Below are 21,218 nucleotides of genomic sequence, written 5' to 3'. Positions count from 1 at the left end.
TTCGGAACCAATGGAAGACGACTAAAAAGTGTTGGATGAGCTCAGAGCGTGCAATTATGATATTGCAGTTATTAATCTGTGTTGGTTGCACCCAACAGCCTGAGGCAGTTTGTCATGGCCCGGTCCGTGAAGTCCGTGTTCCGGTTCACGGTTTGGTCTATGGTTCCTTGTTCCGGGGTTTCTGGTTTTCCCCAGTTTCTGTTGTGGGCACATGATTCTCATTTTGGGGCTGAGACATAAATACCTCTGCAAACCAGGGATTACTTGCTGGACTGCTCTGTTCCCTTCCTTGTCTCTCCCTCCTCGCCTGACTCTCTACCTGGATACCTTGCCTGACTCTCTGCCTGGATACCTCGCCTGACTCTCTGCCTGGATACCTCGCCTCTCTGCCTGGATACCTCGCCAGACTCTCTGTCTGCTCACCTAGCCCGGAACCCTCGCCTGTATCGCTGAAGTTTTACCGCCGGAGCAAGACCGGAGCCTTGTTATGTCGTGATGAGGAACTGTCTTTCGTTGTGTGGAATTGTCTCTCTGTGTCCACGCCTTCGCTAGGTAGGTCCGGCCATTTGCCACTACCTAGTCTTAGCAACTGTCTCTGTGTCCTGGCCTTCACTACGTTGGTCCGGCCGTTTGCCGCCACGTTGTGTTGGGATCCGTCTTTTCATGTTCAGCGATCTGTGTATGAGTCCCGGCCCTACGTCCTGTTCCCAAGGAGGGGTCCCGGCTCTGTATTCCGTGCTCCCGTCTCCCCTAGTCTAAGGCTCTGTTTTCCCATCTCTTCTAGTCCAAGGCTCCGTGCTGCTGAAGGCCCTCGTCCAGTCCGTGCCTACCTCAGTCCTATCCGAGTCCTGTCCATGTGCCTTTACCTGTTCTTGTGTCTCGCCCGACCCAGGAGTTCCTCACACAAACCATGTCTAGTCCTGTAGCCTCGTCTTGTCCTCGCCTAGTTCTTGAGTCCGAGCCCGAGTCAAATCCCAAGATCTGGGTCCTTGCCCAGTCTCTGGCTCTGAGTCCACACCCAAGCGTCGAAGTACCCTAGCCTCAAGAACAAGCCCCCAGCCTCAAGCCTCAAGACCCCAAGCCTGTCTCCAAGTTCCCAACTGTGACACATGTAGAGGAACAAAATATCCGGGGCCTCAATATCTCTTGAAAACCAAGGTTCCCTGCACCAGTTACTTTTCAACTTTTGTCTTGGCAGGCACATACAAGCTAGACAGCCTCAAAATTTCACTTCTGAATGCCTCCCACTTACCAAGTACTCCTTTGCCCGAAAACAGCCTGTCCCAAACCATACTTGTCAGATCCTTTCTGATACCATCAAAACTAACCTGTCTCCAATTTAGAATCTCACCCCATGGTCCAGACCTCACTTTTTCCATATTTACTTTTAATCTCATAGAACTATGCACATTTGGATAGCAATAACAGGATGGATCCAAGTCAGCATCGATTTACGAAGGGGAAATCATGCTTAACTAATCTTCTGGAATTTTTGAGAATGTAACTATGATAATGGACAAGGGAGAGGCAGTGGATGTAGTGTACCTGGACTTTCAGAAAGCCTTTGAAAAGGTTCCACATACGAGATTAGTGGACAAAATTAGAGCACATGGTATTGAGGGTAGGGTACTGACATGGAAAGAAAATTGGTTGGCTGACAGAAAACAAAGAATAGGGATTAACGGGTTCTTTTCAGAATGGCAGGTGGTGTCTAGTGGGGTACCGCAAGGCCCGGTGCTGCGACCGCAGCTATTTACAATATATATCAATGACTTAGATGAAGGGATTAAAAGTAACATTAGCAAATTTGCAGATTACACAAAACTGGGTGACAGTGTGGAATGTGCGGAGGATGTTATGATAATGCAGGCAGATGCAGTTTAATGTGGATAAATATCAGATTATCTATTTTGGTGGAAAGAACAGGAAAGCAGATTACTACCTGAATAGAGTCAAGTTAGGAAAAGGGGAATTACGACCAGATCTATGTGTCCTAGTTCATCAGTCACTGAAAGTAAGCATGCAGGTACAACAGGCGGTGAAGAAAGCCAATGGCATGTTGGCCTTCATAACAAGGAGAATTTAGTATAGGAGCAAAGAGGTCCTTCTGCAGTTGTACAGGGCCCTGCTGAGACCACACCTGGAGTACTGTGTACAGTTTTGGTCTCAAAATTTGAGAAAGGACATTCTTGTTACTGAGGAAGTGCAGCGTAGGTTCACGAGGTTAATTTCCGGGATGGCTGGATGTTTCTCCCGTTGGGGACCAGAGGGGCTCATCTGTGGAAATGTCTGAGCTCACGGTGGTGGCGAGCAGAGAGATTCACCACATGGGGGGCAAACACCGGCAGACTTATGAGCTGGAAATGGGATCAATGGTCCGGACAAAGTGGGGATAGGAGTGGTTTTGCGGGGGCAAGGATGGACCAGTCCGGGGTCTTATTAGATACATAGAAACATAGAAAGCCTATAGCACAATACAGGCCCTTCGGCCCACAACATTTTGCCGAACATGTCCCTACCTTAGATATTACAGAAGGTTGCCCATAGCCCTCTATTTTTCTAAGCTCCATGTACCTGTCCAGTATTCTCTTAAAAGACCCTATTGTATCCACCTCCACCACCGTCGCCGGAAGCCCATTCCACGCCCTCACCAGTCTCTACATAAAAAAACTTACCCTGACATCTCCCTGAAACTACTTCCAAACACCTCTCGTGTTACTCATTTCATCCCTGGGAAAAAGTCTCTGACTATCCACACGATCAACGTCTCTCAGCATCTTACACACCTCTATCAGGTCACCTCTCATCCTCCGTCGCTCCAAGGAGAAAAGGCCGAGTTCACTCAACCTATTCTCCACAATCCAGAAAACAACCTTGTAAATCTCCTCTGCACCCTTTCTATGGTTTCCACGTCCTTCCTGCAGTGAGGTGACCAGAACTGAGCACAGTACTCCAAGTGAGGTCTGACCAGGGTCCTATATAGTTGCAACATTACCTTTCGGCTCCTAAACTCAATCTCACAGTTATGAAGACTAATTCATTGTATGCCTTCTTAACCAAAGTCAACCTGCGTAGCAGATTTGAGTGTCCTATGGACTCCGACCCCAAGATCCCTCTGAACCTCCACACTGCCAAAAGTCTTGCCATTAATACTATATTCTGCCATCATATTTCACCTACCAAAATGAAGGATTTCAAACTTATTTGGGTTGAACTCCATCTGCAACTTCTCAGCCCAGTTTTGCAACCAGTCGATGTCCCGCTGAAACCTCTGATGGCCCTCCACACTATCCGTGATATTCCCAACCTTTGTGTCATCAACAAATTTACTGGCTCTAGGCTCTAGGCTCCGAGCTGTCCTGTCCCGGAGCCCAGTTTTAGCTTTGCGACAGAGCCTGAGCTGTGGGATCTGTTACTTGCGGTTCCCAGAGCTGGGTGGTGGTTTGCGGTGAATGGGGATCTGTCTGTGTATGGGTAGAGATTATGGGTGGACGTGTGGGTGTTAGGTAAGTGGGGGGAAGAGTGTGGGACTGTAGACGTTGGTGGGGGGTGGTTATTGGGATAATATGGGATCGTTGGTAGTTCCATCACCTGGGCAAAATTAAGTTGTAAACTAGGGAGGATCTGGTCCATTGGATCAGACAGGATATGTGTCCTTTCAGGAACCAACAATTATCTTTTCATCTTAATTACTGTCACATCCTGTTATTAACATTGTGTTTGTTACAGAGCCCCATAATCTCAGGTTTCGAAACAGCTGTCACTGTCATGGGCTGCAAGTGCAGACTGGGAAACGGGGTGGGGTGTCAGTGACCTCTGCATTAGAGAGGGACAGGAGGTTGTACAGCGTCCTGTGAGATATAAATGCACCCACAGTGGGTTTGGATCTGGTGGCATATCTGGAATTGGCAAAGTGAAATTGAGCAGGGTAGTGTCATGGTCTAGTCTGTGAAGTCCGCATTCCGATTCATGGTCCGGTCCGTTGATTCCTTATTCCGGGTTTTCCTGTTTTCCCTTGTTCCTTTGGGTGCCTTAATTGAGACACCTGATTCTCATTTTGGGCTGGCACATAAATACCTCTCAAACCAAGGATTCCCTGCTGGACTGTTCCCTTCCCCTTCCTTCTGAAGCCTCGCCTGCATGCCTGTCAAGTTCAACCGCCGGAGTGAGACAGGAGCCTTGCCACGCCAAGATAAGGAATTATCTACCGTTGAGTTTGGAACTATTGCTTTGTGTCCCCGTGTTCAGTGTCAAAGAAGAGTCCCAGCTCTAGGTCCTGTTCCCAAGGAGAGACCCTGACTGTTTGTAAAGCCCTGTTCCTAAGTCCTGTTCCCATGGAAGGGTCCCAGCTCTGTGTTCTGTGTTCCTGTGTTCCACGTTCCAGGCGCCATGTTCCAGTCCTGTCCAAGTCAAAGCTTTGTGTTCTCGTCCAGTCCAGGAGTCCCTCGTCCCATCCAGCAGTACCTCGAAAGTTCCCTGGGCAAGTGTCCTGGCTGTCATCCTGGCCTTGCGTCCTAGAAAGGGTCCCAGCCCTGAGTTCCAAGGAGTAGTCCCGACTCTGCACCCAACAAGCCGAGTCCAAGAACCGAGCCAAACCTAGTCCAAGAGCCATGTCCTTCCCTGGAGTACCTCGTCCTCCCCAAAAGTACCTCGTCCAGTCCACGTCCAAGGCTCTGAGCGTCCAGCTTAAGTTCAAGGCTCTGTGTTCCTGTGTTCCAGGACCAAATCCAGGCACCATGTTCCAGCCCCGTGCAAATCTGAACTTCGTGTCCTCATCTAGTTCCGGTTCCTCACCCAGCCCAGGAGTTCCTCGCCCAGCCTGGTGCTGTGGTACCACGTCCTGTGCTGGAGAACCTCGTCCTGTCCTGTAGCCACGTCCTGTCCTTGCCAAGATCCTAGTCCCGAGTCCCAGCCTAGACCCGGGTTCCGGTTCCGAGTCAAGAACCAGGTTCCGAGTCCCAACCAAGACCCAGGTTCAATGTCCTTGTCTATGTTCTGGTTCCGGAGTTCCGTTTTCCTAGTCCAAGCTCCTCGTTCCTAGTTCCCCGTCCAGGTCCCGTGTTTTGAGTCCAAGTCCCAGCCCAGGCCCCGAATCCTAGTCTCGTCCAGGGCCTGTGTCAATGCCCAGTGTCGTTTCTTCCTGGCTCACCTTGCTATATCGATCAACCTCGTCCTGTTCCTAATATTTCATTGTTTGTGTCTTGCATTTGGTTCCGCTTCTGCAATCAACGCCACCCCCCCCCCCCCCGCCCCCATAACAGGTAGGGAATAAGAAGAGAGTGTTTTAACTGGGAAAACATGGTCAGTAGTGCAGGAGCTCTTTAGCAGATCATTTTAGTTGTTTCTTCTATGATCTTGCAAATACTGACTGAAGAAAGAGTGTTGTTCAGGAAGAGCATGAGCCCGGAGGATACCCGGATGTGAGTAAGTCAGACAGGGAGAGCGTCTGTGTTGTGGTTTCCTATGCAATGGTGATAAGCCTTTTTCTCAAGCGAGGAGTTTGTTGCTTAATTTAAAGGTCAGGAGCTCCAGGGTTGTGACCTCGGGATTTCTACCCGTGCCACGTGACAGCGAGGCCAGGAGTAGGAAGATTATACAGTTTAATACATGGCAAAGGAGTTCGTGTAGGAGGGAGGGCATAAGATGATTCGATCATTGGGCTCTCTTGCAGGAAAGGTGGGACCGGTACAGAATATACCCACGTACTTGGCCTCCACCGCAGTAGATTCGCTACTCTCTGGCTCAATAAAAATCCTCCTTACCTCTGCTCTAAAAAGTCACTCCTCAATTTTGCCAGTGTGCCCGCTAGTTCTGGATACCCCACCATAAGAGAGATCCACCCTGTCTAGTCCTTTCAACATCTGGTGGGTTTCAATAAGATTCTCGACGCGTTCCTATAAATTCCAGTGACTACAAGTGCATAGCTGCCAAACGCTGCTTAAATTTTAACACCGTCATTGCAGGAATCATCCTCGTCAACCTCTTCTGGACCCTCTCCAATGACAACACATCCTTTCTAATATATTCGGCCCAAAACTGTTGACATTACTCCAAGTGCGGCCTGACTAGTGTGTTATAAAGGCTCAGTTTTAACTCCTTGCTTTTATATTCTATTTCCCTTGAAATAAATGCCAACATTGCATTTTCCTTCTTTACTCGACCTGGAAATTAATGTTTTGGGAGTCCTGCACGAGTCCGTCTGCTACTCTACTGTTTGAACATATTCCTCCATGTATCGAAGCCTTGAACAGAATCAAAGTCTTTGCTTCTACATGGCATTGATTAGATCAGCTCGATACACCTACAATAAACAGTTTCAAAGAGAATACAACATAAGGTTCTGAACTTAAAGAGGGGTAACTTTGAAGGTATGAGACGTGAATTAGCTAAGATAGACTGGCAAATGATACTTAAAGGATTGACGGTGGATATGCAATGGGAAGCATTTAAAGGTTGCATGGATGAACTACAACAATTGTTCATCCCAGTTTGGCAAAAGAATAAATCAAGGAAGGTAGTGAACCCGTGGCTGACAAGAGAAATTAGGGATAGTATCAATTCCAAAGAAGAAGCATACAAATTAGCCAGAGAAAGTGGCTCACCTGAGGACTGGGAGAAATTCAGAGTTCAGCAGAGGAGGACAAAGGGCTTAATTAGGAAGGGGAAAAAAGATTATGAGAGAAAACTGGCAGGGGACATAAAAATGGACTGTAAAAGCTTTTATAGATATGTAAAAAGGAAAAGACTGGTAAAGACAAATGTAGGTCCCCTGCAGACAGAAACAGGTGAATTGATTATGGGGAGCAAGGACATGGCAGACCAATTGAATAATTACTTTGGTTCTGTCTTCACTAAGGAGGACATAAATAATCTTCCAGAAATAGTAAGGGACAGAGGGTCCAGTGAGATGGAGGAACTGAGCGAAATACATGTTAGTAGGGAAGTGGTGTTAGGTAAATTGAAGGGATTGAAGGCAGATAAATCCCCAGGACCAGATGGTCTGCATCCTAGAGTGCTTAAAGAAGTAGCCCAAGAAATAGTGGATGCATTAGTGATAAGTTTTCAAAACTCGTTAGATTCTGGACTAGTTCCTGAGGATTGGAGGGTGGCTAATGTAACCCCACTTTTTAAAAAAGGAGGGAGAGAGAAACCGGGGAATTATAGACCGGTTAGCCTAACGTCGGTGGTGGGGAAACTGCTGGAGTCAGTTATCAGGGATGTGATAACAGCACATTTGGAAAGCGGTGAAATGATCGGACAAAGTCAGCATGGGTTTGTGAAAGGAAAATCATGTCTGACGAATGTCATAGAATTTTGAGGATGTAACTAGTAGAGTGGATAGGGGAGAACCAGTGGATGTGGTATATTTGGATTTTCAAAAGGCTTTTGACAAGGTCCCACACAGGAGATTAGTGTGCAAACTTAAAGCACACGGTATTGGGGGTAAGGTATTGGTGTGGGTAGAGAATTGGTTAGCAGACAGGAAGCAAAGAGTGGGAATAAACGGGACCTTTTCAGAATGGCAGGCGGTGACTAGTGGGGTACCGCAAGGCTCAGTGCTGGGACCCCAGTTGTTTACAATATATATTAATGACTTGGATGAGGGAATTAAATGCAGCATCTCCAAGTTTGCCAATGACACGAAGCTGGGTGGCAGTGTTAGCTGTGAGGAGAATGCTAAGAGGATGCAGGGTGACTTGGATAGGTTGGGTGAGTGGGCAAATTCATGGTAGATGCAATTTAATGTGGATAAATGTGAAGTTATCCACTTTGGTGGCAAAAATAGGAAAACAGATTATTATCTGAGTGGTGGCCGATTAGGAAAAGGGGAGGTGCAACGAGACCTGGGTGTCATTATACACCAGTCATTGAAAGTGTGCATGCAGGTACAGCAGGCAGTGAAAAAGGCGAATGGTATGCTGGCATTTATAGCGAGAGGATTCGAGTACAGGAGCAGGGAGGTACTACTGCAGTTGTACAAGGCCTTGGTGAGACCACACCTGGAGTATTGTGTGCAGTTTTGGTCCCCTAATCTGAGGAAAGACATCTTTGCCATAGAGGGAGTACAAAGAAGGTTCACCAGATTGATTCCTGGGATGGCAGGACTTTCATATGAAGAAAGACTGGATCACCTAGGCCGATACTTGTTGGAATTTAGAAGATTGAGGGGGGATCTGATTGAAATGTATAAGATCCTAAAGGGATTGGACAGGCTAGATGCAGGAAGATTGTTCCCGATGTTGGGGAAGTCCAGAACGAGGGGTCACAGTTTGAGGATAGAGGGGAAGCCTTTTAGGACCGAGATTAGGAAAAACTTCTTCACACAGAGAGTGGTGAATCTGTGGAATTCTCTGCCACAGGAAACTGTTGAGGCCAGTTCATTGGCTATATTTAAGAGGGAGTTAGATATGGCCCTTGTGGCTACGGGGGTCAGGGGGTATGGAGGGAAGGCTGGGGCAGGGTTCTGAGTTGGATGATCAGCCATGATCATAATAAATGGCGGTGCAGGCTCGAAGGGCCGAATGGCCTACTCCTGCACCTATTTTCTATGTTTCTGTGTTTCTATAAATTCATTTGAAATGACAAGTTTTGGAAACGGAATTCGTGTTGGCTAAACAGCTTTTCACGCGCTTGCTTTGAAATTGTAACCGCTGGTTCCAGAAGAGTTTTTAATCTTGACATAAACTATAGAAAATCTCACACGTACAGACGGAAAACTGCAGGATCACTAACACCACAACCGCCAGAGGAGCGTTACAATGGATCTCATGACTTTTTATTCACTGATCCGAAACACAGATAACGTGCTGATTGGAAATAAAGATCAGAAGCTGAATTAGTCTCACCTCAATTCACCAACAATGTTCTGTCTCGGTCTGGATATATTTTTCTTCCAATTTCTTACCAGAAAACCAAGCGAGGGATATTTAGTAGCTATGGGGGAGGGGCCGGTGTTGCTGTTCTGTGAGACTGACAGCGCGATTTTTCTGTTTGCAAACTGCTCCCTATCCACAGGGCGGATTCCGTCACGCAGACATTCCTCGGAGCAGGGAGCGGCTTCTCTGCTGAAACCAAACAAACCAGTTCTACATTCCACTTCAACTGTTTGAGTATTTCTGTTACAGAAAAAAATAAACTCCCCATGATATAGAAAAGAAAGTTCCCCAATGTCTACAATCTAAATGACTACTTGCTACAACTGCTAGCAGACTTTGTGAGATTCCAGTACTTAATTTTACTTCAAACTCCCATATTTGCAGTTTAAATATCATTTTTGGGATTTAATTAAATAAATCGATCAGCGGCATTCTCCACTGCGACGTCCCGATCAGTAAAACAGTAAAATGTCACGGTCCCTCTGGTATTCTGAGTCCCCTTCAGCTCTTCTGTTGTAGTTGTCATCGGGTCCTACTGTGTGTGTGTGAGTGTGTGAGTGTGTGAGTGTGTGTGTGTGTGAGAGAGAGAGAGAGAGAGAGAGAGAGAGAGAGAGAGAGAGAGAGAGAGAGAAATAGGAGAAGGGATCCTGCCCTGGCCCGTGGGACATTTTAGATATCACTATCCGTGCGCGAGTTTCTTTTAACGCATTTGGTCAACAATTAATTGGCTGAAGGTGTCAGAGCTCCCTTCTCCCCTTGTATTCCCTCCCGCTCCCGACAAAAGCCGAACCCCGCTGTAAACGCTCACTGATTTGCAGAATCGGAGACAACATTTACCTCTGTTGCTGAAACCGGAGGGAGTTCGGTGCGGTCCCGGATGAGAAATGCGCCGACCCTGCGCCGGAATTCAGTCTGCGCTGCTGCTCCCGACCCTATTCGGTTATCGAGCGTCCATCGCTCATTACAGACAGACAGGTCCGGATGAGCCGGGGTTAATGAGGCAGTCCGCAGTTCTGGTCCCACACCTCCTCACCAGCCTGGTACAGGTCGGTCAGCGGGAGGAGAGGGGACTAAGACAAATGCAGCAAACACAGACGGAATTACAGAGGCTGTATGAATGTTCCCTCGCGTTCCCAAGTAGTTTCTGTCTGGACTTCCGTGTTAATGTCACTTTTCCTCCTTATTCTTCTGACGCAACCAGCGGGGCGAAGCTTCTCCGTTTTATTCAGCCAGTCCCAGGCTGTGAATTTGATCCAGCCGGGTTGAGGGCTCCACCCTGTGAATGAACGGGGCTGTCCGGCTCAGGGCGAGTTTCAGCTCAAACACTTTGATCAAGTAAGCTACACCTACTTCGGGATCAAATTATTTAAGACGTAACAGATCGGGAGGGATTAATATAGGAGGGGTAGCGTTACCAGTACGAGAAAATGTCACAGCGGTGCTCCGTCAGGACAGACTGTAGAACTTCACTAGTGAAGCGTTATAAGACCTTAAGACCATAAGACAAAGGAGCAGAAGCCGGCCATTCGGCCCATCGAGTCTGCTCCGCCATTTTGTCATGAGCTGATCCATTCTCCCATTTGGTCCCACTTTTCCGCCTTCTCACCATAACCTTTGATGCCCTGGCTACTCAGATACCTATCAATCTCTGCCTTAAATACATCCAATGACTTGGCCTCCACTGCCGCCTGTGGCAACAAATTCCATAAATTCACCACCCTCTGCCTAAAAGAATTTCTTCGCATTTCTGTTCTGAATGGGCGCCCTTCAATCCTTAAGTCATGCCCTCTCGTACTAGACTCCCCCATCATGGGAAACAACTTTGCCACATCCACTCTGTCCATGCCTTTTAACATTCGAAATGTTTCGATGAGGCCTCCCCTCATTCTTCTAAACTCCAAGGAATACAGTCCAAGAGCGGACAAACGTTCCTCATATGTTAACCCTCTCATTCCCGGAATCATTCTAGTCAATCTTCTCTGTACCCTCTCCAACGTCAGCACATCCTTTCTTAAATAAGGAGACCAAAATTGCCCACAGTACTCCAAGTGAGGTCTCACCAGCGCCTTATAGAGCCTCAAATCACATCCCTGCTCCTATACTCTATTCCTCTAGAAATGAATGCCAACATTGCATTCGCCTTCTTCACTACTGACTCAACCTGGAGGTTATGTGTGGAACTCTGTAATAAGAAAGGTGGTCATGTTAACAGGGCTCTAATACAAACGTCCCAACAGTCTTAGGGATTTAGAGGAACACATTTATAAGATTGCAGACTTTTGCAAGAAACTTAAATTTGTTATAGTAGGTGATTTTAACTTCCAAATAATTACCGGGAATCCCATACTGTAAATGGACTAGGTGGGGTAGAGTTTGTCAAACGCGTCGGAGAACGTTTCCTTCATCAGTACACAGAGGTTCCAATAAGCGAGCGTGCGATATTGAATCTGCTATTAAGGAATAAGGCAGCGCAGGGGACAGAAGATTGTGTATAGGAACACTCTGCAGCCAGTGACAATGATGCCCATAATTTCAAAGTAAGTATGTAAAACGTTAGATCCGACCCGTGGCTTGAGATTCTAAATTGAAAAAAAAAAAATTTTTGATGGTATCGGAAAGGATCTGGCAGGTATGGATTGCGACAGGCGGCTTTCTGGCAAAAATATAATTGGAAGCTGTGAGTCCTTCAAAAACGACATGTTTACACTACAAACATGCAAGTGCAGATCAGAATAAAAGGTAAGGATAACATGTGCAGGAACCCTGATTTTCAAGAGATATTGAGGCGCAGGTTAAAAGAAGAAAGCAGATAGTGGCAAGTAGGATCACATGCGGTCCTTATGTAGTGCAAGAGAAAGCTCGAGAAAGAAATCCGGGAGGCTGCAAGAAGGCAGAAGTTCCTCTAGTAGATAAGATGAAGGAGAATCACTGAGGAATCCACAGGCATGTTCAGAGCAAAAGGATCGCAAGGGATAAAATTGGACCCCTGGAAGACCAGAGTGATAATCCATCTGTGGAGCCAAAGGAGATGTCGAACACCTGAAATGAATTATTTGCATCTGCATTTCATCGGGACACGGAAGCAGAGTCTATGGAAGCGAGGCAAAGCGGTATCAATTTCATGAACCATGAACAGATTACAGAGGAGGAAGCATTTGCCACCTTGAGACAAATCAGAAAGGATAAATCTCCAGGCTCAAACAAGATGTTTCCTCGGACCCTGCGGAAGGCAAGTGCAGAAATTGATGGGGCCCTTGCGGAGATATTCAAAACACCCTTAAGGACAGGTGAGGTCCCAGGAGATTGGAGGATATTGTTCTACTCTTTACAAAGTGCTGTAAACACAAACCAGAAAATTACTGGTCAGTGAGTCTGACATCAGTGTGTGAAAATTATTGGAAGCTATTCTACGGGACTGGATATATATCTATTTGGATAAACTTGCACTGTCCAGTCCTGATGAAGTGTCTCGGCACGAAACGCCGATTGTCCTCTTTTGCACAGATGCTATCCGATATTTTGAGTTTCTCCAGCATTTTGTATGTGTTGTTTGGATTTCCAATATCTGCTGATTGTATCTTCATAAGGATGGCTTCGTGCGTGGTGGGTCATGTCTAACCAATCTTACAGAGTTTTTCCAGGAAGCTACCAGGAAAGTGAATGAAAGCAATGTTGCCGACAAGACTTTGACAAAGTCCAGCATGGGCGGCTGGTCAAGGACGTTCAGTCGCTCGGTATTCAGGATTCCGCTTTGGAAGAGTGCTTGTGGAGGGTTGACTCTCTGCCCGGAGGCCTGTGACTAGTGGTGTGCCTCAGTAATCAGTGCTTGGCATTTGTTGTTTGTCATCTATATCAATGAGTTGGAATGATGTGCTTAACTGATCGGCAGATTTGCGGATAGCCCCAAATTTGAGGGTGTAGTGGACAGCGTGGCCGGCTATCGTGGCTTGTAGAAGAATCTGCATCAGCTGTAAAGATGGGCTGAAAAAATGACCGATCGAATTTAATGCAGACAAGTGCAATGATTTGCACTTCTGTCCAACCAATCAGGAAAGCTCTTAGTGAACGGTAGGGCACTGAGGACTGTCATGGAACAAAGGGATCTGGGAGGTCAGGTCCATGATCTATTGAAAGTTGTGCCACAGGCAGAGAGGATCGTAAAGAAAGCTTTTGGTACGTTGGTATTTAATAAATCGACGTACTGAGTCCAGGAGATGGGATATTATGTTGAAGTTGACTAACACAATGGTGAAGTAAAATTTGGAGAATTGTGTGTAGTTTTGGTCACCTACCCACAGGAAAGCTGTAAACAGGGCTGAAAGAGAACAGAAAAAAAACAAGAATGTTGTCGGGTCTGGGGGACCCGAGTTATACGGAAAGATTGAGCAGGGTAAAACTGTATTCTTTAGAACGTGGAAGATTGAGAGAGGATTAATAGTGGTATACAAAATTATGAGGGGTATAGCTGCGGGTAAATGCAAGCAGGCTCTTTCTATTGAGGTTGGATAGACTACAATCAGAAGGCATGGGTTGAAGCTGAAAAAGGAGAAGTTTACAGGGAACCGGGGGTGGGGGTACTTTTTCACTCAGAGGGTCGTGACAGCAAGTGGTGCATGCAAGCTCAATTTCAACATTCAATCGAAGTTTAGGTAGGTACATGGATAGCAGGGATATGGAGGATTATGGTTACGGTGCTGGTCGGTGAGAGTAGGCAGTTTAACTGGTTTCGGGTTTGACTAGACGGGCCGAAGGGCCTTTTTTTGCTGTAGTTTTATATGACTCTCTGTTCTGAGACACGTAATTTGATCCTGAAAACAAACCAAACCCGTTCGCCCATGTACGATTCAGAGAGGTTTATAACTATTCATTTATTGACATTAGCATCAACTGATTATTGTATTTCCATCTGGGCAATTCTTGCGACAAGAAACCCCTTCGCCCTTGGTTAATCAGCGGGTTGTTGATTAACACGGCGCCTGAAATATTTGTGAAATGCATCTTTCTGAAAAGACGCCCATTCCAAAAGGCGAGAAATTGTACCCATGTGGGGAATGATAGGTTGTTTGGAAATGGGCGCTATCGAAGGAGTGACACGCGAACTTGAGATGCACTGTTGTTGGAATGGCCATCGGGGAGGGTCAGACGCAGAAACTTATATATTTCACCGCGGTTAACTTGGCTGACAGGGAGGGAATGAAGTATTGATTGAAAATTATAACCAGCCAGGGAGTTGTGTGGTAGTGAAAATGGGAGCCAGGAAGGGAATGATTCCCAATTTTAAAATGTTCACAGGAGTGCAGACCAGCATGCAGATCACATTCACAAACTGACTGACTACAGTCTACCGGAGAGAGAGAGAGAGAGAGAGAGAGAGAGAGAGAGAGAGAGAGAGACTTCAACACTACATTCTACCTCCTGTGATCACTACTTTGATTTGTGAAAACCAGCCTGTCAAACGCTTTCATTTCAACCCCTATATACCTGTGCGCCACTTTAAATGAATTATGCGTCTGTATTCACAGATCCGTTTGTTCTACAGCACACCCCAGTGTACCATTCACTGTGTAAATCTTACCCTGATTGGTCCTTCTGAAGTGCAGCACCTCGCACTTGTCTGTATTAAAATCCATCAAGCATTTTTACAGCTGGTTCAGATCCTGCAGGAATCCAATAGACTTCCTCGATTTCCACTGTACTCCCAATCATGGTGTCATCCGCAAATGTGCAGATCGAGTGAACCACATTATCACTTAGATCAATGGTGGAGATGGCAAGCAACGGAGGATCCATTTGGCACTCCACCAGTCACAGGTCTCCAGTCAGACAGGCAATTGCTGTCTCGCTTCTCCCGCAAAGCCAATACTTAATACAATTTACTACCTCTCATTGAATGCCAAGTGTCTGAACTTTCTTGACCAGCATCCCATGCGGGACCTTGTCAAATATCTTGCTAATGTCTGTACACACAACATCCATTTCCATACCTTCATCAGCGTTCCAATCAAATTCCCCTTAAAACCCTATCATATTCGTTGGCACGACCTGCAGAGACCATCCCCAATCAGTCCCTGTCCGTTCAAATACTCAGAGACCCAGTCCCTTACTGTCCAATATTCTTCCCACGACCTACGTCAGCAGAGAGACTTTCCTAAACAGCGGAACAACATTACACATACCCATGGATTTAATGGGGCAAGTGACCTAATTCTGATCCTTTATTTTATGGTTGTGTGAACTCGCTCAGACAGGGAAATTAGATGAGCCATGATGAAATGGCGGAGCCGACTCGCTGGTCCAATTTCCCCAATTCTGCTCCTATATCTTATGGTCTCATTCGCCATCCCCCAATTCAACGGTGCCTCGCCAGTTACTAAGGATGATTTAAGTATCTCTGCTGGAATCCGAGCAATGTCTGCACTTGCCACCTACAAGTTCGGAAGGAGCACCTTGGCAGGCCCCAGGAGTCTCTCCACCGAGTTTACCTCAATGCAGCAACATGTCCGCCTCTGTAATACGTATGTGGTCCATGATCTGCTTTGCCCCACTTCTATATATTCTGTGCAGATTCTGCAGCCGTCTACCTAATATATACAGATGCAGAACAAAACCTGTAAAAATTTCCCCACCTCAATTGGCTTCACGCATTGATTAACATTCTCGTCTTCCAGAGGACCAATTTTGTCCCTTGCAATTCTTTTTCTCTTTGCATTTCTGTAGAATCCCCTTGGGATCCCAGATCACATTGTCTCCTTGGGAAACCTCATGTCTTCTTTAACGTTCCTGATCTTGTCTTAAGCATTCTCTTGCATCTCCCGTATCACAGAAGTACCTCAGTTCTCCCAACCTGCCGACACCTGCTAACCAACTCCATTTTTTTCTTAATTAATGCCTTAATATCTCTTGGAATCCAAAATTCTCTAAACCTGTTATATTTACCTTTCATTCTGACAGGCACATACAAGCTTGCTACTCTCAAAATTACACCCTTGCCTGACAATAGCGTGTCCCAATGAACAATTCTCATATCCTTTCAGATACCATCGAAATTGGCCTTTCTCCAACTTAGAATTTCAGTCCGCGGGGCAGACCGTTCCTGGTCTATATTTACTTTTAAACTAATGTCATTGTCATCGCTGGATGTGAAGAATTCGCAGACACAATCATCTGTCACCAGCCGTGTCTCAGTATCTAACAGGGAATCAAGTATCGTGCTCTCTCTCGTTGGGAGCTCCATGTACCGATGAAGGAAACTTTTCTGAACACATTTAACAAACACTATCCAATCTAGGCCTTTTGAGTATGGGAGACCCAGTCAATGTGTGAGGCTGTGTCATCTGGTCTTAGTCTCTCCCACCATAGGAAATATCCTCGTCACATCCACTCTATCAAGAATTTCACCCCTTATTGTTCTGAATTCCAGTGAATACTGGCCCAGAGCCACGAAACGCTCCTCTTAAGACAAGCCTTTCAAACCAAGAATAATTTTTGTGAACCTCCTTTGAACCCTCTCCAGTTTCAGCGCATCCTTTCTACGACAAGGGAGACGAATCTGCTCCCAATGCCCCAAGTGAGGTCTCGCCATCACCTGTTAAATCATTCCATCACGTGGCATAGGCAGCAATCCAGAGATTACTACCCTGGAAGTTTTGTTTCTCAGCTCTATAACTATGTCCCTGAACCCTCTTTTCAGGATCTTATCACCTTGTCTACCGATGTCATTGGTGCCAATGTTCACCAGACTTCGGGCTGCTCACCCTCGCCCTTGAGAATACCACGGACCCGATCCAAGACACCCCTGATCCTGGCCCCAGGGAGGCAACATACCATGTGAATCTCTCTATCGCCCCCACAGAACATCGTCGCTTTCCCTCTGACTAAGGAATCTCCTATCAACACTGCAATTGTCTTCATCTTTCGGTTATCCTAAGCCACAGCACCCGACTGTGCCGGAGAGCCGGTCACTGTGGCTCCTCCCGGGTACGTCGTCGCCCTCAATAGCATCTGAACTTGTGTCCTATTAATGAGGGGACGGTCACAGTGGCTGCGCATTTCCCCGCCTTCTCATGACAGCCACCCAGTTACCTGTCTCCTGCAACCTAAGAGTCCTACCCCACTTTAGCTCCTGTCTGTCACCTCCTCATTATCCCGTGTGAGTCGAAGGTCATCGAGCTGCAGCTCCAGTTCCTTAACACCTTCTCTCGGGAGGCGCTATTCGGTGTACCTGGCGCAGATGTGTTTATCTGGAGGTCTCCCAGACTTCCCACATCCCACACATCGTACAGAACCCTGCCCAGGAGCCATTCGCACTCATCTGCTCTGCCATAACAAATGAGGAATGAACAAGGGAGGACAGAGAGAGAGTAACTTACAAGACAATGTACCTCACCCAAACCTGATCTTCCCTAAGCCCGATGAGCCAAAGCCAGTCTAAACATGCAAAAAGAATGGCCGTTCCGCTTGTACTTGAATTATTCTTATTGGACCTTATTACTGCGTGAAGTAGCCGTTTTCAGGGGCTGGGTGGCCTATGTATGCATATTGCTCTGTTCACAAGAGAATAGTTTGCAACTGATTTGGAGTAAACCAATCGAATGAGTGCTTGCGAAGGCACGTGTGAACTTTTAGTTTGCCGTACGTAACATTAATATTGCACTAATTATGTATTTATATTCCATTTTCAGTGAGAATTCCTGACCCCAGCAAGGGTTGCGGAATCAAATGGTTGCAAGGCAGAACGGTCTGGAAGAGAAGACGAGCTTCCCGTTCCCTTTCACTCATCCTGCAGACTCCCCATCGCCCGCTTGCGCCTTTACACGGTCCCGGCCACTGCACCAAACGTGCCCTCTCACGGAGCTTCGTCAGCACCACGGTCCGGGGATCGAGCTGGCAACCCGTGCTCCTGTCATCTCCCAGACAACGAGAACCTGTCGTAATACGACGCGCGATATTTTGTTTCCATTGGTAGCAGATAAAGTCAATCTAGAGCACCAACCAATAGGGATACGGAACTGTTCAAGAGGGCGTTCCACCAGCGGACATCATCCCCCGCCCCCCATCACGCTCACTCCCGCTTAAACTCGATTATATCTCAGAGCAAACTTCCCGCTATTTAATTTATTTTAATTTATCTGCAATTGTTTTGTCGATCTTTTTTTTTGCTAGTCCCGCTCAATAAAGTACAAGCGATGTGAATATGCATTTGTTTCATGTGCACATTCAAGTCCAAATACAGAGATCCTGGAGATGCTGGAAATCCACCGTAACAATCAAAATGCTGGGTAAACTCATCAGGACAGTCACCCTCTCCGAGGAGGAGTACAGCGTCGACGTTTCGGGCCCAGACTGTCACACATCTGTCACCTGTTACCTGTCAGAAAGGGTGGGGATAAAGGGAGCCTTGTCTGATTGGCTGTCGGTGATCCGTGTTGCTCCACAGGAGTCTGTGTTGGTAACGTTTCTATTCGCGTTCTATGTGAATGCATCGGATGACAGCATTGATGGCCGTGTGGCCAAATTTACCAGTGATATCGAATATTGAAAGGCCTGGATAGAGTAGCCGTGGTGGGCTACAGTGTTTAATTATCACGATGCCACGAATTGCATTGTAATTATACAAACGATAGGCCTGCTCGCGGGCCCGAGTTGCTAAGTTGGAGAGTGGCGCTTTATTCACAAAATCCTGATAGCCACAGTGACTTTGCCCTGATCCCAGTAATGGGACCCCGCCAGTGCAGCACCACAGTGCACTATGAACTGATTGCAAAGCTACGAAATTGCATGTGAATAGCCTCCCCTCCCCCAGCTCCACTCTCTCTGCGTCATCAATAGACTGGGACATCTCACGTCTCGCTGCTTCCGTCAGGCCATTAAACAGTGAACAACTGTGGTCAGGTCCAGACACACACTACCGCCGGTTTATCAATCTCCAACGAGAAAGCCTAATCACCTACTCCTGAGATTCAATAACATTGCTGACCCTGAATTCAATGCCAGGATGGACTTAATAATCGGAAAGTCTCCAGAAGCAGCCGGGTAAATAAAATGTGATCTTAGTGGGTGTGTGGCGCATGCTCAGAACGTGAAGGAGAGAGAGAGACTGAGCCAAGTCACAGACTGACAAAGGCCAGAAATGATCCATTCTGATACAGAAAGCAAAGTAGAGAGTTTGATATTGTGCCTGAATGCCTGAACTGTGGCCAGTTAGAAAATGAGGTTTTGTTCCTTTAAACTAAATTGAGTCTCGCTGTAACAATCCCGACGTCACCATGAAGACTAAAATTAACTAATTTGAAAAGCTGTCCATCAGGCACTGACGTGTTTTGCAAATTTTAACAGAAAAGGGCAAGGATTTGTGCATGGGAATCACAAACACAACATCACGTTAGTTCCGCTGTATCTGTCAGTTCACCGGCGCTTGAATGCCGCCGATCCTTGAATGTGGAGACGGAGATGCTGGAGAAGACAGCGTCCCACTCGCTACAAGGAGAGCCCGATCACGTGTCCATGTCCGTGATCTGATTGGATACATCGCCATGACGTTGATAGCAGTGTGATGTCATTCAGTGGCTCTCATTTTGGAAGGGATTCAGTCGCCATCGCAGATACACCAACAGCTTCGCACTGGGAAGCGGCCGTTCACCTGCTCCGTGTGTGCGAAGCGACTCATTCAGTTAACCCACCTTGTGATGCTCCGGTGAGTTCACAATAAATAGAGGCCACATTTCTGTCCGGAGTGAGCAAAGAGTTTTACTGAATCATCCGAGCTGCTGCAACACCAGCAACTTCACATCAGGGAGGAAGTTCAAATAAGCTTCATGTTTAATGCTTAAACATCACGGTGACTGAAGGCAGCTGCAGGTTCATGAGGGACTGTTACTGTCAGATTCTGCAGTTCTTGCGGCTGCTCATCGCACCCAGGACTGAACCCTGGTCACTGAGCATCGGAGGAGTCTGTTCTGCTGATGTTAGCCTTAAACTAGACTGGTGTTTAATATTGTGGATCTGTGAAAGGTAAATCAGTTCTGTATAAAATCCCGTGTCTCAGGTACTTCCTGTCTCTACCACACTCATAATGTAAACTAGAGAGGCCACTCGGCCCATCTGGTCCCTGCCCATGGTTGTGTTCCATATCAGTATTTTACGATCTATCGCTGCCGTTCACCTCTTTCTCTCTCCCTGTGATAACAGGTTGCAACTAATCATCACTTCGTGGGAGAAGAGATTTCCCTTCAATTTCACAGAATCATAGAAATCTACAGCAAATTACAGGCCCTTCCTTCGCCCCACAATGTTGTGCCGCCCATTTATCCTACTCTAGAAACGACCTATAATTACCCTACCTCAGAACCCTCTAATTTTCTAAGCTCCATGTGCCTATCTAAGATTCTCTTAAAAAGGCCCTATTGTATCTGCCTCTACCACCGTTGCTGGCAGTGCATTCCACACACCCACCACTGTCTATGTAAAAAAATACCTCTGACATCTGCCTTGAACTACTTCCAAGCACCTTAAACTCTGCCCCTTCGTGTTAGCCATCTCAGTCCTGGGAAAAAACCTCTGACTATTCACACGATCAATACCTCTCATCATCTTATACACCTGCATGAATTTCCTGCATGATTTTCTCCAGACGGAAGAAGACGATGAGCTCACTGAGTACTTGAGCTTCCCCAGAGCTGGACTAAGTTGGTTCAGCTCCTTCGTCCCTGCTCTTTTCAACGTTTTGGGTCATTTTCACTCATTTAAATGACTGTGCCTCAGACAGCTGGTTTGGTGCAATGCACCTCTAACGTCTGACAGCAGACTGGCGAGTGAATATTCGATGGAGCAGAGTCAGAAACCAACGAGTTGCCAGCATGAATCAGGGCTTTGGGGCTCCAGAAAGAGATGGGGTCTGGAGGTTACGAGCAGGAGGAGGAAGAGGAGCCAGACCAGCAGGATGTGGCCATGAATGAAAAATGAGAATCATTAGGAACCTGGTTAATTGAAAAACAAAATGGTTAATTTCTACAAAATATTGCAGGTAATCAGCAGATCAGACATCAAATGTGGAGAGGAATAAGTAGACAGCATTTAAACCGACCCCCTTCAGCATGCCTAGACCGTGTACTCCTCTGCTTAGTTGCTGCCTGAACTGCAGAGCTCGTTCAGCATTGTGTGTGTGCGTCACTGTGTTTCCAGCAACAGCAGAATCTCTTGTGTTTCATATCTGCATTTGTAAGAGGATTGTACTTCGGCACTAGATACACGAAATTCCTGTTGATATTGAGTGTATTGTTTATGGGAGGCGCTTTCTGCGTTAAAACAGCTGCTGAGTTTTCTACACAAAAAAAAACTGAGGTA

The 21,218-nt window shown here is 46.7% G+C and overlaps 1 protein-coding gene across 3 annotated transcripts in view; it reads right to left on the bottom strand.

Annotated features, from left to right (window-relative positions):
- The window catches only part of LOC134341653 (oocyte zinc finger protein XlCOF6-like), a 92,568-nt gene that overhangs the window by 6,111 nt on the left and 65,239 nt on the right, over positions 1–21,218 (bottom strand). Inside the window, exons 1-2 of one of the 3 annotated variants that reach the window (XM_063039557.1) lie at positions 9,714–10,047; positions 8,847–9,065 (exon numbers count right to left, since the gene is read on the bottom strand). The exons of 1 other annotated variant lie outside the window; for it this stretch is intronic. The gene's annotated coding sequence lies outside the window, so the exon portion shown is untranslated. Of the gene's footprint in view, positions 1–8,846; positions 9,066–9,713; positions 10,048–21,218 lie in introns of those variants that run through there. One more of the 3 variants, XM_063039558.1, reaches the window with a different exon arrangement.

The sequence above is a fragment of the Mobula hypostoma genome, unplaced genomic scaffold (genome assembly GCF_963921235.1).
Source record: "Mobula hypostoma unplaced genomic scaffold, sMobHyp1.1 scaffold_36, whole genome shotgun sequence".
In the NCBI taxonomy this organism is placed as follows: Eukaryota; Metazoa; Chordata; class Chondrichthyes; order Myliobatiformes; family Myliobatidae; genus Mobula; species Mobula hypostoma.
This window is presented reverse-complemented; position numbering and strand designations above follow the sequence as displayed.